General features: G+C 38.0%; 1 protein-coding gene across 29 annotated transcripts in view; it reads right to left on the bottom strand.

Annotated features, from left to right (window-relative positions):
• The window catches only part of ELAVL2 (ELAV like RNA binding protein 2), a 155856-nt gene that overhangs the window by 92495 nt on the left and 49150 nt on the right, over positions 1-14211 (bottom strand). The gene's annotated exons all lie outside the window — the stretch shown is intronic.

The following is a 14211-nucleotide window of genomic DNA, read 5'->3' as shown; positions in this document are numbered from 1 at the left end:
AAGAGCTTTTAAGGGGCATATCCTGCCATGTGATCCTAACCACTTAATAAAAAGGGTCATTTCATCCATATTTTTCTCAGTTTATTTTTTATTTATTTATTTATTTTTTTTGAGATGGAGTTTTGCTCTTGGTACCCAGGCTAGAGTGCAACATCCGCCTTCCATGTTCAAGCGATTCACCTGCCTCAGACTCCCAAGTAGCTAGGATTACAAGCACCTGCCACCACACCAAGATGATTTTTGTATTTTTAGTAGAAATGGGATTTCACCATGTTGGCCAGGCTGGTCTTGAATTCCTAACCTCAGGTGATCCAACCACCTCAGCCTCCTAAAGTGCTGGGATTACAGGTGTGAGCCACCACACTGGCCTCATCTGTATTTTTAAAACGAGGAAATAGGCTTGAAAAAAAAAAATTAACTTGCCCAGAACTCAGAAAACTTGCCAATTTGGGTCTAACAAACTCTAAAGCCCATGCTCTTTGCACCACACATCAATGAAGCAGCTAAAATAACCAACATCTTGCTTCACCCCAGACCAATTAAATAAGAATCTCTCTTAAGGGCCCAGATACTGGCATTTTTATAAGCACCTGATTTGATTCTTATCTGCAGGCAAGGTTTAAAGTCACGGTAAAAGACCTTCATAAGACAAGTGGACTATCAGCTGGGTCGTGCCGAACAGACAAGCGTCAAATAATCAAGAGACTGGGGAAGTCATCCAGCTTTTAGGGGAGAAACAGAAGTTCAAAAATTGCGGAGGTGCTGAAGCAGAGCTGATCCAGAGTAAGTCTGGATCACCACAGAGTAAGTAAGCTGATCCAGGGTTCAGGGAAAGTCTGAACACATGCTTTACTCCACGTGGTGATGAAAAAAATAGGTTGGAATCATTTTGCCAAAAGAACAAAGTACAGGTTAGAAAATCTCTTTAAAGATGTTGGGCGTGGTGGCTCATGCCTGTAATCCCAGCACTTTGGGAAGCCAAGGCGGGCAGATCACCTGAGGTCAGGAGTTCCAGACCAGCCTGGCCGACATGGTGAAACCCCGTCTCTACTAAAAATACAAAAATTAGCTGGGCGTGTGGTGCATGCCTGTAATCCCAGCTACTTAGGAAGCTGAGGCAGGAGAATTGCTAGAACCCAGGAGGCAGAGGTTGCAGTGAGCAGAGCTCCCACCATTGCACTCCAGCCTGGGTGACAGAGCAAGACTTTGTCTCAAAAAATAAATAAAAATAAATAAAAATAAAAATAAAAAATATATATATGTATATATTTAAAGACTATAGGTAACAAGGGAGCATGAAATTACTTTTAGAACTAATGTAACAAATGGGTATGAACTTTAGGAAAACATGGAACAAATGACAGTTGACTAACCTAAAGCCAAGGGACCGTGATACAAAACATAAGAAGTGAGCGACAATAAGCAGGGCTTGCTGAGCAGTCAATGTAGCCCAGTAGTTACAACCATGAACTCTATGGTGATCCCTTCTAGCATTTGATCTCCTACGTCTTGATTTCCTCATTTAGGACATGGAGAAAATAATCACCTCATTCAATTATTGGAAGAAATATATGAGATATGGCAGTCCCCCTTAGAGACCCAATGGATGCCTAAAATTTCAGGTAGTACTGACCAATACCATGGTTTTTCCTACACATACCTATGATAAAGTTTAACTTATAAACTAAGCCCAGTAGGATATTTAACAATAACAGAATTGTTGTAGCAGTACACTGTAATAAAAGTCACGTATATGTAATCTCTCTCTCAGCATATTTGGTTTTAAGTCCAGAACTTTCACCTTTTCACTTAAACGGAACACGGAGCACTTTCACATCTTCTCTTTGACTTATCAGAATTGCCAGCATTACTACTCTTGTGCTTTGGGACCACTGTAAGTAAAAGACAGGTTACTTGAACACAAGCAGTGCAATACCTCAACAGTCAATCTGATAACCGAGATTGCTACACTAAGGCATGGATACACTAGACAAATGGAGGATTCACATCCTGACCGGCCAGCAAGCGGGTACATCGCACTACTCAGAAGGACATGCAGTGTAAAACTTGTGAATTGTTTATGCCTGGAATTTTCCATTTAATATCTGTGAGCCACGGCTGACTGCAGATAAGGGAAATCATGGAAAGCCAAACTGCTGATAAGAAGGGAACTACTGTCATCCAAGAAAAAAAAAAAAAAGGGAGACCAAGAGCTTCAGCATTCTTATAGAGAGCAGTGTAAGAATACAATCCCTCAATTTTTTCTTTCTTACCATTACAATTTTAGATGGTCCTGTTAAAGACACATTAAATGAGGAATCAGTTTGGTCTGCTTATTCACTTCCTATTTTCAGTAACCCTCTACATCAGTCTAGGCTAGTGCCCAGACACCAGATACAGCCATTGAAATTGAATTTTTCCTAAATGGTAAGGTGGAGTGTATGTTCCCTACCCCTACTGAAGTGACTGTCATTTCGCAAATAGTGAAAATAGTGATATATTAAATTTATATAATATATACACAAAATAATATATTAGAATGTATGTGTGTCTTCAACTGAATTCTTGGGGCCTAGTATTTAGAAAACAGTTAAATATAGTAATAGAATTCAGTAAAACTTTTAATTATTACTCAAAAGAATCTACACAACTTAAAATCTGACACCTGCTGAATGATAAAGCTTGGTCATCTGCAAAACTTCCTATTCAACTTTCATTTTCGCAAATCTTAGTTTGTCTTAAGACGATTTCCACACACTCAATAGGTAATCTTTTAGCTAAATGATCCTGAAACCCACAATCTGAATAGCAAGAAATTGCTTCCTAAATAATGTACCATATTATACAAGCTATCACATATCTCCCTTCCCCCCAAAAAGGAAACAAACATTCTTAAAGGGAGGCGGGAGGAACAGAGTATTGTTGTAAAAGAGTTAGCTTCTTATCTTTCAAGCCTTTACTAAATATCGCTTATAAATGAGAAGACATATTTGAAGTTTTTAAGTGTTCTATGCTCTTTAAACCCTATTCTGAATGTATAGAGTTAGGAAACTCAGAGGTAAGGGGTAAACCATGTTCCTAAACTACATTATTTTCTAATGCCTGAAACCAAAGTTTTCAAAGGGTTATAAATGTCTGAATAATCCATTAAGACAATTACAAAATGACAGTTGATAGTAAAAAGAAAAAAAAGAAAAAAACCTTTCAACAAATGACAAATTTTCTCCTAAATCATTCTTTGGTTAGAGGGCCACCATAAAAGAGGTGGGTCCGAGTGCTGTTTTACACTGTAAACAAAACAGATCTAACAGGTGTAATAAATACCAGGGAGATATAAGACAGAAAATCTTGAATTAAACTTCTATGGTTGAAAAAGGGGGGGGGGGAGCACAAAAATGTACTGAAATGCTGGCTTAGATGAAAGGACAGTAGATATTTTAACCAAACTACTTAAATCCACATTATCAGAGACCCAGATACCCCCTTATCCATTCTATGACTGCACAGGTAAAGTCAAAATGTATTTTCTGCTTTGGAATAGATTTTCTACTTAGGATTAATTACAGGCATATCAGCTGTTCTGGGAATTAACTTTCAAATAAAATGAGGCTACATTAAAAAACTGAAGGAACTGAAATAATATCCTTCATTTCATCTCACTATCACCCATAAACCTCAATGTAAAAAAAGCTAAAAGGCTCACTGCAATCCCTCAAGAAAAAGTTAAAGGTTTGGATCTCTGATGATTACCTTGAATAGACAGCAAAATTAGGCTGGAGCCATTAATTATAAACTGACTAGCTAATGTAACTAGGCATTAACCATTCATCCCAGAACTGTAATTTTATGTTTTATGTATTAGGGTTCCCCTGGTGATTTTCCTGTTAGCAGGAAACTCATTAAGCTCTGACTTGAGGATGCCTGCTTTAAATAAGTACACAGAACAACACAACACAAAACATCCAAAACCTCACATCTCTTAGCATTTCTAACACAAACATTGCGGGTCTCCTGATGAACACTTAACCTCTACATGTTCTCTAAGTAGAGAGTGCCTAGAGTCTCAGAGCTGCAGACACCAGCAGACATTCTATGAAAACACTACCAAGACCCACCTGACATCTGTGGCAAAAGCATCGTGCCTTCTAAACATATGTTCTGTTTAAGTGGCTTTTAAAGAATAAGCATGGTACCTTTAAAAGCAGTGTGTAACAAGAGGTCAAACTATAAAACTGAAGAGGTAAGAGAAGAAATCAATTATATATCAATTGTCAAAACTCAACTTTAAAAGGCAGAGGTGGTCAGAAACTGCTGTACAGACAGCATAAATGGAAAAGAAATCTCCAGGCTGAAAATGGCAAATGCTAATCACTGGGGTGGAAGCAAGGAGTCTCGACCAATTGTAAAGATGAGAAAGCCATTTCCCTTCTGAAATGGAAAACTACAACCGTAGATCAGAAATTCAGGGAAAAATAATCATTTCTGTTAATCTCTGGAGAAATTACATACCCTTATCCCTGTTATAGAACTGAACTGTATCTCCCAAAATAAACATGTTGAAGCTATAATCTCCAATGTGACTATATTTGAATATAGGGTTGTGTAGTTCAATAGTTTCAGTAGAAACAGTAATTCAAGTAACTACACAATCATTTTGTTTTTCACTATTTCCTCAATTATTTCAGAAATAATTAAAACAGCTAAAGGAGGTCATAAGTGTAAATAATTAAAGTTAAATTAGGTCATAAGTGTGAGGCCCTAATCCAATAGGATTGGTGTCCATATAAGAAAAGGAAGAAACACCAGTGATTTCTCCTTCTTTACATACCTACAGTAAAAGCTAAATGAGGTCACAGTGAGGTGGCCTTCTGCAAGCCTGAGAGGTCTCGCCAGAACACCTTTATCTTGGTCTACCTGCCTCCAGAGCCATGAAAAACTACATTTCTATTGTTTATGCTACCCAGCCTGTGGTATTCTGTAATGGCAGCCCAAGCCAACTAATACAACACCCCCCCCCCACCAATTCTTAATCTCTCCAGTTGCCTTTACTTCAGACTGCTGCCACTCAATCTTTTCCTGGAATCTGAACCTTAGGTAAACAGATAGTCCCCAACTTACATGGTTTGACTTAACAGTTTTTAAACTTTGCAATGGTGCACAATCCATACACATTCAGTAGAAACAGTACTTCAAGTAACTATACAACCGTTCTGTTTTTCACTTTCAGTATTCAGTAAGTTACATGAAATATTCAACACTTTTATTATAAAATAGGCTTTGTGTTAGATGGTTTTACCCAATTATAGGCTAATGCAAGTGTTCTAAGAAGATTTAAGGCAGGCTAGGCTAAGCTATGATATTCAGCAGGTTAAGTATATTAAATGTATTTTATACGTCTGGTATCTTCAACTTAAAGATGGGTTTATCAGGACATAAGCCCCATCATAAGTTGGACAGCATTCTTATAGCCACTGAACCATGCCCCTCACTTTTGAATCAACACTGTCAGCTATCCATAACTGCTAATTTACCTTCACTAAAATAAGTGTCTACCAATATGTACCCTTCATCCTCCAATTCCCACGACACCAAGGCAAGCCTTTATCATCATATACGCTGCTTCAAATCTGTCTCCTCCTCCAACATTCTGATCTTTATACAACGGCTACCTTCAACTTCCCAAGAACATCTCATGCTATCGCCTACTCTAATACCATCAATTGTATACATACAGACCTTCATTCAAGGGCCTTTTCATATTTCTAATCCTCCCTAATGTTTTCTCCCAGCTTCTCAAGCCAAAATTCTGCATAAGGTCAAAATGACCAATAACTATCATCTGAATCTGTCGCATTCTTTTATTTCTTTCCTTTTTTCATATATATACATACATACATACATACATATGTGTGTGTGTGTGTGTGTGTGTGTATTTTTTTTAATACACAGGTTCTCACTCTGTTGCCCAGGCTGGAGTACAGTGGTATGGACATAGCTCACTATGGCCTCAAACTCCTAGGCTCAATCCATCCTCCTCCCTCAGCCTCCCAAGTATCTGAGACTACACGCATGTGTCACCACACCCAGCTATTTTTTATTTTTTAATTTTTGTAGAGACAAGGTCTCACTATGTTGCTGAGACTAGTTTTTAACTCCTGGCCTCAAGCAATCCTGCCCCCTCAGGTCTCCCAAAGCACTGGGATTACTGGAATGAGGCACCACTGCCTGGCCTACTTCCTCGCTTTTATTCGCATTGTTGTAACAATTTGGAATGTCCTCTCTGCTTATTTCCTTTCTAAATGGCAGCTGGAAGAAAGAAGTTCTGAACAACATTACACAATCACAAGGGGTTGTGATTGTGTAAGGTTTTATGGCAAAACCTTCTGCCCCAAAATACTGCTCTGCCACATACTGATTCTAATAGGCTTTTAGCCCCACCAAATCATGCCAGGTACTTAGACAATACCTAAAGGATGTTACCAATTTCAGCTCCATATAAATAGAAAATGGGAAGATCTGACAAAAATGAAATTCAGAGTTTTCAGAAGGTCTCATCTTCTCTAAATATTAACATCCTAAGCACTGCATAAGGTCTAGAGACCATGAAAGACACACACAGATTTCATCTGAGTTCAATGAGTTCTTCTCTCAAACACTCAACTTTATTCCTAAAGCTACCACCTAAATCCCAGCAACAAAACTAATAGTCTCAGATTTTCCCAATTTTCAACCATCCCCTCCCTTATCGATCCTCCAAAGAACATCTTAACAAAGTCTCTTCAACACTCTTTATGAGTGCATAACTGAGCTTCATAACCTATACTTGTAACCTTATTGATTTTCATCATGTGAGTGACGAAACACAGTCATGTACCAAGATTTCCAACAAACTGAATACCTGGCTCTTGATTTTTATATGCCCCCAAAATAGCCTCTGTCCCATTCAGTGGACTTTCCACCACCAAACTTTTATAACTATTTTCTCCAACTATCATCTTCTCCTTACTAGTCCAATTTACACACATGCTCTTCATGATTAGCTTTGCTTACCTTCTCTAATAAATTCTGCTTACCCCTTTAAAAATGGTCCTCCAAGAGCTCTTTCCTGGTAACTTAGCATGCACTGTATCATACAGCCATTTGTAAGGCCCCACCAATGACTCCACCTATATGTGGTCATCTCTTTATGTAGAAAACCCAACCAGAATGGAGACTTAAAATTCTAGAAGAGCTTCAGTTCTTTCATCACTCTGATCCAAATCAAAGGGGACTACAGTGAGCAGCACCCAGAGATACTCTAATGTCACTAGCATACCAAGAGCATTCAAGCTGCTACATAAGCTTATCTTTCCCCTTCTAACTTAGGGTTGGTAGGGCAGAGAAATGACACCAAGCACATCTACAATCAGGGTCTGGAATCAGAAGTAAATTGATAGTATAATATTCAGGGACTTCAGTGACACTTTCCTGGAACACTAAGTGCCGAAAAGGGCTGGGCCATCAGCTTCCCCTCAAGAGGGGAAAAGAACCACCCACTTTCTACAACAGATTGACTGTTAAACACATGTACAGCAGGCCTCTTGCAGGAGAAAAGGCAAGCTGTCCTGCCAGAGTACGTAAAAGCTTCTGAGGACAATTTTTCTTAAGGAGTGAAAAGATATATATTCTAATCCATACTGGATAGATAGCCCCCCTTTTTCAAATGCAAGGCTTAATAAGATACATTCAGTTTTAAACATTTCTCGAATTTGAGAATTGCAAAGTATCAACCATTTTTCACATCAAATAACTACATTAGTCAAACCAGAGTAATTATTAAAGTTACACAAAGCTAGTATAAATCAATCTTAAATGTTTAGGAAAATCAGTTTAAAATTTGTGTGGGTAAACCATTCTAATCATTTCAGAGACAGTACACCAACCACTTGGCAATGCTCCATATAACTTGGAAAGATTTCCTGACCAATGGAATACAGATAAAATATGGCAGAGTCAGCATTAACAGTTTCATCTTCTCTTGTTTTAATAGTAGTAGAGAGCCAGAAGTATATACATTAGGTATATGCAGCTCCTAAAAAAAATAAAATTTAACTAACACTAAAAAGATTAACACTGCTTTAACCAAATTTCCCCCCTTATTTTAACTTATGCAAACCTAGAAAATATCTGTATACATGCCTTATAATAAATTTTGATCAACTGCTATCAATACAAACCAAAGTAGTAAAATAATATTACTGCTCCTTAGACATTATAAAAAAAAAAAAAAAAAAAAAAAAAAAAAAAAAAACACACACACATTTCTAGGTGATATTTTCAAAGTTAACAACTTTGCAAAATTAAGTCCCTAGTTTTACAGACCATAGGCTCGTTATAATTAAGTGAGTAGTTTGCTTATATTTTATACAAGATTCCCTAAGAACCTAAGATCCTGCTAGTGACTATTTAAGAAATAGAGAAAACACTGGGCATGGTGGCTCAAGTCTGTAATCCCAGCCTTCTGGCAGGCCAAGGTGGGTGCATCACCTGTGGTCAGGAACTGGAATCCAGCCTGGCCACCATGGTAAAATCCCATCTCTACTAAAAATACAAAATTAACCAGGTGTGGTGGGACCCATCTGTAGTTCCAGCTACTTGGGAGGCTGAGACAGGAGAATCGCTTAAACCCAGGAGGTGGAGGCTGCAGTGAGCCTAGACTGCTCCACTGCTCTCCCGCCTCAACACGGCAGAGCAAGACTCCATCTCAAAGAAAAATAAATCAATAAAAAATAAAGACATGAAGAAAACAGCATTTTAAGCACTGGAACATAGTATATGTCCATAGTCGTTAATATATAAAATGCCTCAAAAAATAGGACTGTCATAAAAAACAGAACCTCTTACAGAGAAGAAATTTTAAGTTGCCACTATTCAAATGGAATTTAAAATCTTAAGATTCCACATATTTAAGAATGAATATTTGTTCATTAAAAAGCTCAGACAAAAACAAGACATTTAATGGCAACGTGTCTCCTCCCTGAAAGCTCATTTTATTGCTATTTAGCATTTCCAGAAAATAATTTCCAAGAGCTAAACAATTTTTAATAATACTGACTCCTCTTCACAGCCTGCTCTGCAGCACCCCCACCTCCTTACAAACCAGGGAAAAAAACACTTAAATGGATATTTAAATGACTTACTTGATCAATATGGTTTCCCACCAGATTTTGGAATATCATGAAAAGAAAGTGTATCCATTTTTGGTCCTTTGACCTTTGATTGATTCTTAACTTTTATGAGAAACAAAAATTTGAACAGTAGAATACTTCAGCAACCCAAGAAAGAATTAAACCAAAAGACAAATGATGAACTTTCTAGGTCCTAGTACAAAACACTAAAGTTAGAAGGATGATCAATGTTAACATGTAACTCTGGTTCAAGCCCTGGTTATGGGGCTTTCACTGGGTTATTACAGTTCCTGTTATTTACAAATGTGAAAGCTTATTACATATAAAAGCTCTTAGTTCTAATAAGCTTTGGATAACTTGCGATCTCCATTTAAAAAACCTCTTCCTCGCAATTACCATCCATTTGAAGAGCGATTTGACCCATACTCTACCCTTTGAGACATCACATAAAAGGACTCTCACCTACTCAAAAATCAATCTTTTCAATCAGATGAAATCTTAATGAAAGCTGAGACCATCCTGAGGAAAGCAAAATACTGCCAAAAGGCAAAAACGGCTTTACTCTCTAACGGTAAACCCATCAAGTTGCCAGATTATAATTCTGCTGCTTAGTCATTATGCTCCAAAGAGGTATGATTAGCCTCACCAGGACAATGGCTCTCTATAAGTAAGATATCCAGGGTTTACCATCCTTGGAGGTCACCTTGATACTATTATTGCCAAATCTATATGTACAGAGTTAGTTCCCTACACAAGGAGGTATTTAATCATAGCTCTGTAATTTTCTTCAAAACAAACAGTAATACCCCAAACATGTAAAATGTATTCCGAGAACAACTGCCCTTGTTCTATGTCCTTTGTATAGGTTATTCTACTGATTCAGTATCACGATCATGGAATATACTAAAGAAAATAGATTTGGTGTTGCTTATCTATTCATTTTAACCCCATTTCCCTCATTCCATATAGTATAAATGCATCTGAGAGACAGCTAACTATAAAGAATGAGGACAGGGACAATGGACTGCAAAGCTGGTTGATGCAGAGTCCAACTCACAAGCATGACATGGTAGCCAATTTAGCTAAATGGACACAGGTTGAATTAACCTGACCTTTATGCTTTAATGTCCTAATTTGTACAATAGGTACCATCTGCCCAGCTGAGTCCTGAGCTGCTAACAATAGGATTTGAAGAGTTTAAGATTTGAGACAAAAATGAACCAAAATCCAGAATAAATCCTACTTTTACTTAAGCCCAAAAGTGAACCTCCATCCTCTGTTTAAAAGGAAAACACAAGCGTTTCCAAAAAAAAAAAAAAAAAAAATACAACCAGTAAAGGCACTACAAAAAGAGAACGACTTTCTAAAAATCATTAAATCGAATCTTAAAATTTAAATCCCTAGTACATCACAGGAACAGTATAAATATAAACACAAACTAAATGAAGAAATGTACAAGTCATCTTCATGTTATCTGGTAAATCTCATGTAAGATACACTTCAATAAAATCCCCAAAGGCCAGCTATTGGAAATTTAAAACAGAAAGGATGCTTGGTAGTGGAGGAGGTGGGAGGTGGGGAATGGGTGGTTGATAAAGACAAAAATAGTAAAAGGTTGAGACTGAGAGGGCACGTTTTAAAGGGCACCATGTGTAGGATTTAGGGCTGCCATAATGATATGCTTGGGTGAATAAAAAGTATGGGGTAAGAATTCATGGGCAATGATCAAGAGAAAAAGTTATTTGGCTAGATCATGAAGTAAACATTGCATCTGGCAAGGAATAGAGAACTCTGAATGCCTAAAAGTGTTTGGAATCTGTTCTGTAAGCAATACGGAGTCAATAAAGGTTTCAGGCAGGATGACAGAGCCAAGGCTGTCCTTTATCTGTCTCTTACAAGGTCTAAATCAGGCCAGGTGTGGTGGCTACACCTGTAATCCCAGCACTTTGGGAGGCTGAGGCAGATGGTTCACAAGGTCAAGATTTCAAGACCAGCCTGACCAACACGGTGAAACCCCATCTCTACTAGAAATACAAAAATTAGCCAGGCGTGGTGGCATACGCCTGTAATCCCAGCTACTCAGGAGGCTGAGGCAGGAGAATCACTTGATCCTGGGGGACAGAGGTTACAGTGAATGGAGATGGTGCCATTGCACTCCAGCTTGGGAGACAGAGAGAGACACTGTCTCAAAAACAACAACAACAAAACAAGGTTTTAACTCAAATGTGCCTAAATTCTGCAAAGTTATTTTTCATCTGAGTAGACAATTCATAACATTAGTGCTAAAAAGATCACAGCAGCAAAACAGGACTCTTTGATTCAATAATTTAGTTGTAATACCTGGGAACAGAGAATTCTAATATCGTTCTTATTGTGTACTCTGAAGCCAGACTGCCTGAGTTCTAATTCCAGCTCTGTCATTTACTGCATCTTAGGGCCAATAACTTATATCACTCTATGTTGTCATTTCCTTATCTAGAAAATGGGAAGGGGATAATTATATGACCTACATCTCAGAGTTCTGTAAGAACTCAAGTGAGTGAATCCATGTACACTGCTTTAGAACAGTGTCTGGCACAAAGAAGCTTCCTTCAAATTATGCTGATACAACCACTTCTATGCCACACTCTTTGGCATCTGATAAATGTTATTGTAACATTTCATATAAAGTAAGAATATTGATTCTGCCTTTGTAGGGGGAGTATCTGTGTGGGAAGGGAGACAACGGAGGAGTCAGATTTTTCCATTGCTGTCCTTCAAAACCACAAGCTAAAAGCTATATACCTAGGTGAACACTTTCCATTTCCAATAGGCCTCAACCATTTTTCCCTTCTTGATGGTTTAGAATGGTTCCCAGGCACACGTGTAATTAAAATTCATTATCTTAAAAAACTGCTTTAGGAAATGCAGCAATCAAATCTGCTACCATCCATTTTTTATAGATATAATTACAACCTAATAGGCATCATGTAATCAAGACTTAACAATCAGGTTCTTAAATCCAAAACTTGATCATTTTCTTCCTTGATATATGTACAAAATTTTCTCCCAGGTGGTGGTCACATAAAGTGAAGGATGGAGGCACTGTTAAAGCCCTCATCATAATGGCCTTCCTAAAGTGCTAATTATTACACAATTAAGACAGACATAAACTGACTAAAGAGCCTAAGAAAATATAATGCAATCTCACAACAGCTTTTCAAATTTTTTCCCATCTCCAAACTACCTACAAAAAAAAAAAAAAAAAAAAAAAAAAAAAAAAGCTCAAAATACAAAGTAAGACCTCTTGCCTATGACTTCGAAAACAAGCAAATAAAGTTGGGAGTTGCACCAAACCTCCCCCTGGTTCTTAACATCACCTAATCAGATCTTTAAAGGAGGAAAGAACCCTATTTGTTACCTTGTTTCCCATCCCACATTTTAAGAGATAAGAAACCCCAGCCCTGAAAAGTGAGTATTTTCCTAAGGCACTCAAGGTGAAACCTGGACTAGAACCTAGGTGTCCCTCCACACAAAACAAGATTTTGTACTCTTACTCCACCCCCACTATGGGGGTGGGGAAAAGTGGAATTTTGAGGGCCTACAATCTTAAGTCTGATCACTGGGTCTCTCACATCTAATTACAATATCCAGCCTCATTTTCAACCAAATAAGATTAATTCTTAGTCACAGTGCTTAACAGTAACTCCTACTACTCCCAGCATCCCACACCCTAGTTTGAAAGACAGGCAGGTCACTAATTAGTGCATCTTCTTTGAGAGCCTCTAATTGCCTTACCACACCCAAGACCCTTTTGGCTAGACTAAGCTTCTTTACAGACCTAATACACCAAACAAGAGACACACAGTTGGGCAAGAAACCTACTGAGAATCAGAAAATCCTGAAAGGGGTCTATTTATCACTGAAAAGAGAAATCTTAAGCCCTTTATAGTTTTGCATTCTCTTTCATTTCCCAAAAGGTGTAAGAGGTCTCCCAGTAAATCTAAACCAAGCCCCTGCTTTTAAACATAGCTGTCCAAGGACTCTGTGGGTGGCTGCAGGGGACAGACCTAATCTTTCCCTAAGCAAGATTTGAAGGATTAGAGCATTAGAGAAACAAAGCATTAAAGAAACAAAGCCTTGAAGTCCAATAATTTCTCCTAAAATAGCCTCATTAAGGCAAGTTTTACTCGGTCTTCCAAAGAATCCCAATTCAAAAATAAGAAAGTAGCTAACACTGAGAGCTTCACCACAAAGCATCCCAATCAACCTTTCATTATTCCCATTCTCTAGGTTAGACATTTAACTCTTGGAAAGGTGGAGTCACTTTGAATAGGGACCCCGAATTGTAAACCTGAGGTGTAACAAGTCCTTAAACAGGAGAGTTCCTATTCCTCTCCTCAGCTTATTTTAACACCAGCATGTGCAACCCAGGCTATCTGCTCATCCAGGGGCCTAAGTGTGTCCTTTACAACCCGAGAAGGTAGAGCCCAAGAGCAGCTCTACTAAGACGGAAAGAGCAAATGGCACCATGCTTCCATGACGAAAGGGGACATCACAAGCTGCAGAATATGTCCAGCCTAGCCCCCTTCCCTCTCATTCAAGGATCAAGTGAAATGCACTACAGTCCCATAGGCTTAAGACATGAGATGGAAATTTTAAGAATTCTTTCAAAGGACATAGGTCATTATCCGCAACTTTGGAAAACTACTTCAGATTACTTGGTTTTGGGAGTAGAGAATCAGTACAGAATGCTTCTCAAGCAAATGAATCTACAAAATTAGAAAATTCAGCTTACTTAAAATAACTTACAGTAAAAGTTTAAAACTAAACTTTAAATTTAGTATGGGGAAGCAGATGACGTATGAAATTTTTTTATTCAAACACTAATTTAGATCTTCATCCAATATGGGTGCCTTCAAGGGCAATGAATCCACTTTTTAAATCTCCTCACAGGATCCCGTTCTTATTAAACAGAAGCCACAGGAAAATTGGCATTAACATTTTCTTCCAGCTTGTTGGAAGGAAAGGCACCTTATTTGAGAGCTTACCAGATCAAGAACAC

This window comes from Sapajus apella, unplaced genomic scaffold, assembly GCF_009761245.1.
Source record: "Sapajus apella isolate SASKATOON/1434 unplaced genomic scaffold, GSC_monkey_1.0 scaffold42, whole genome shotgun sequence".
Lineage (NCBI taxonomy): Eukaryota > Metazoa > Chordata > Mammalia > Primates > Cebidae > Sapajus > Sapajus apella.
The sequence above is the reverse complement of the archived record's forward strand: the minus strand, read 5'-3'. Positions and strand labels throughout refer to the sequence as shown.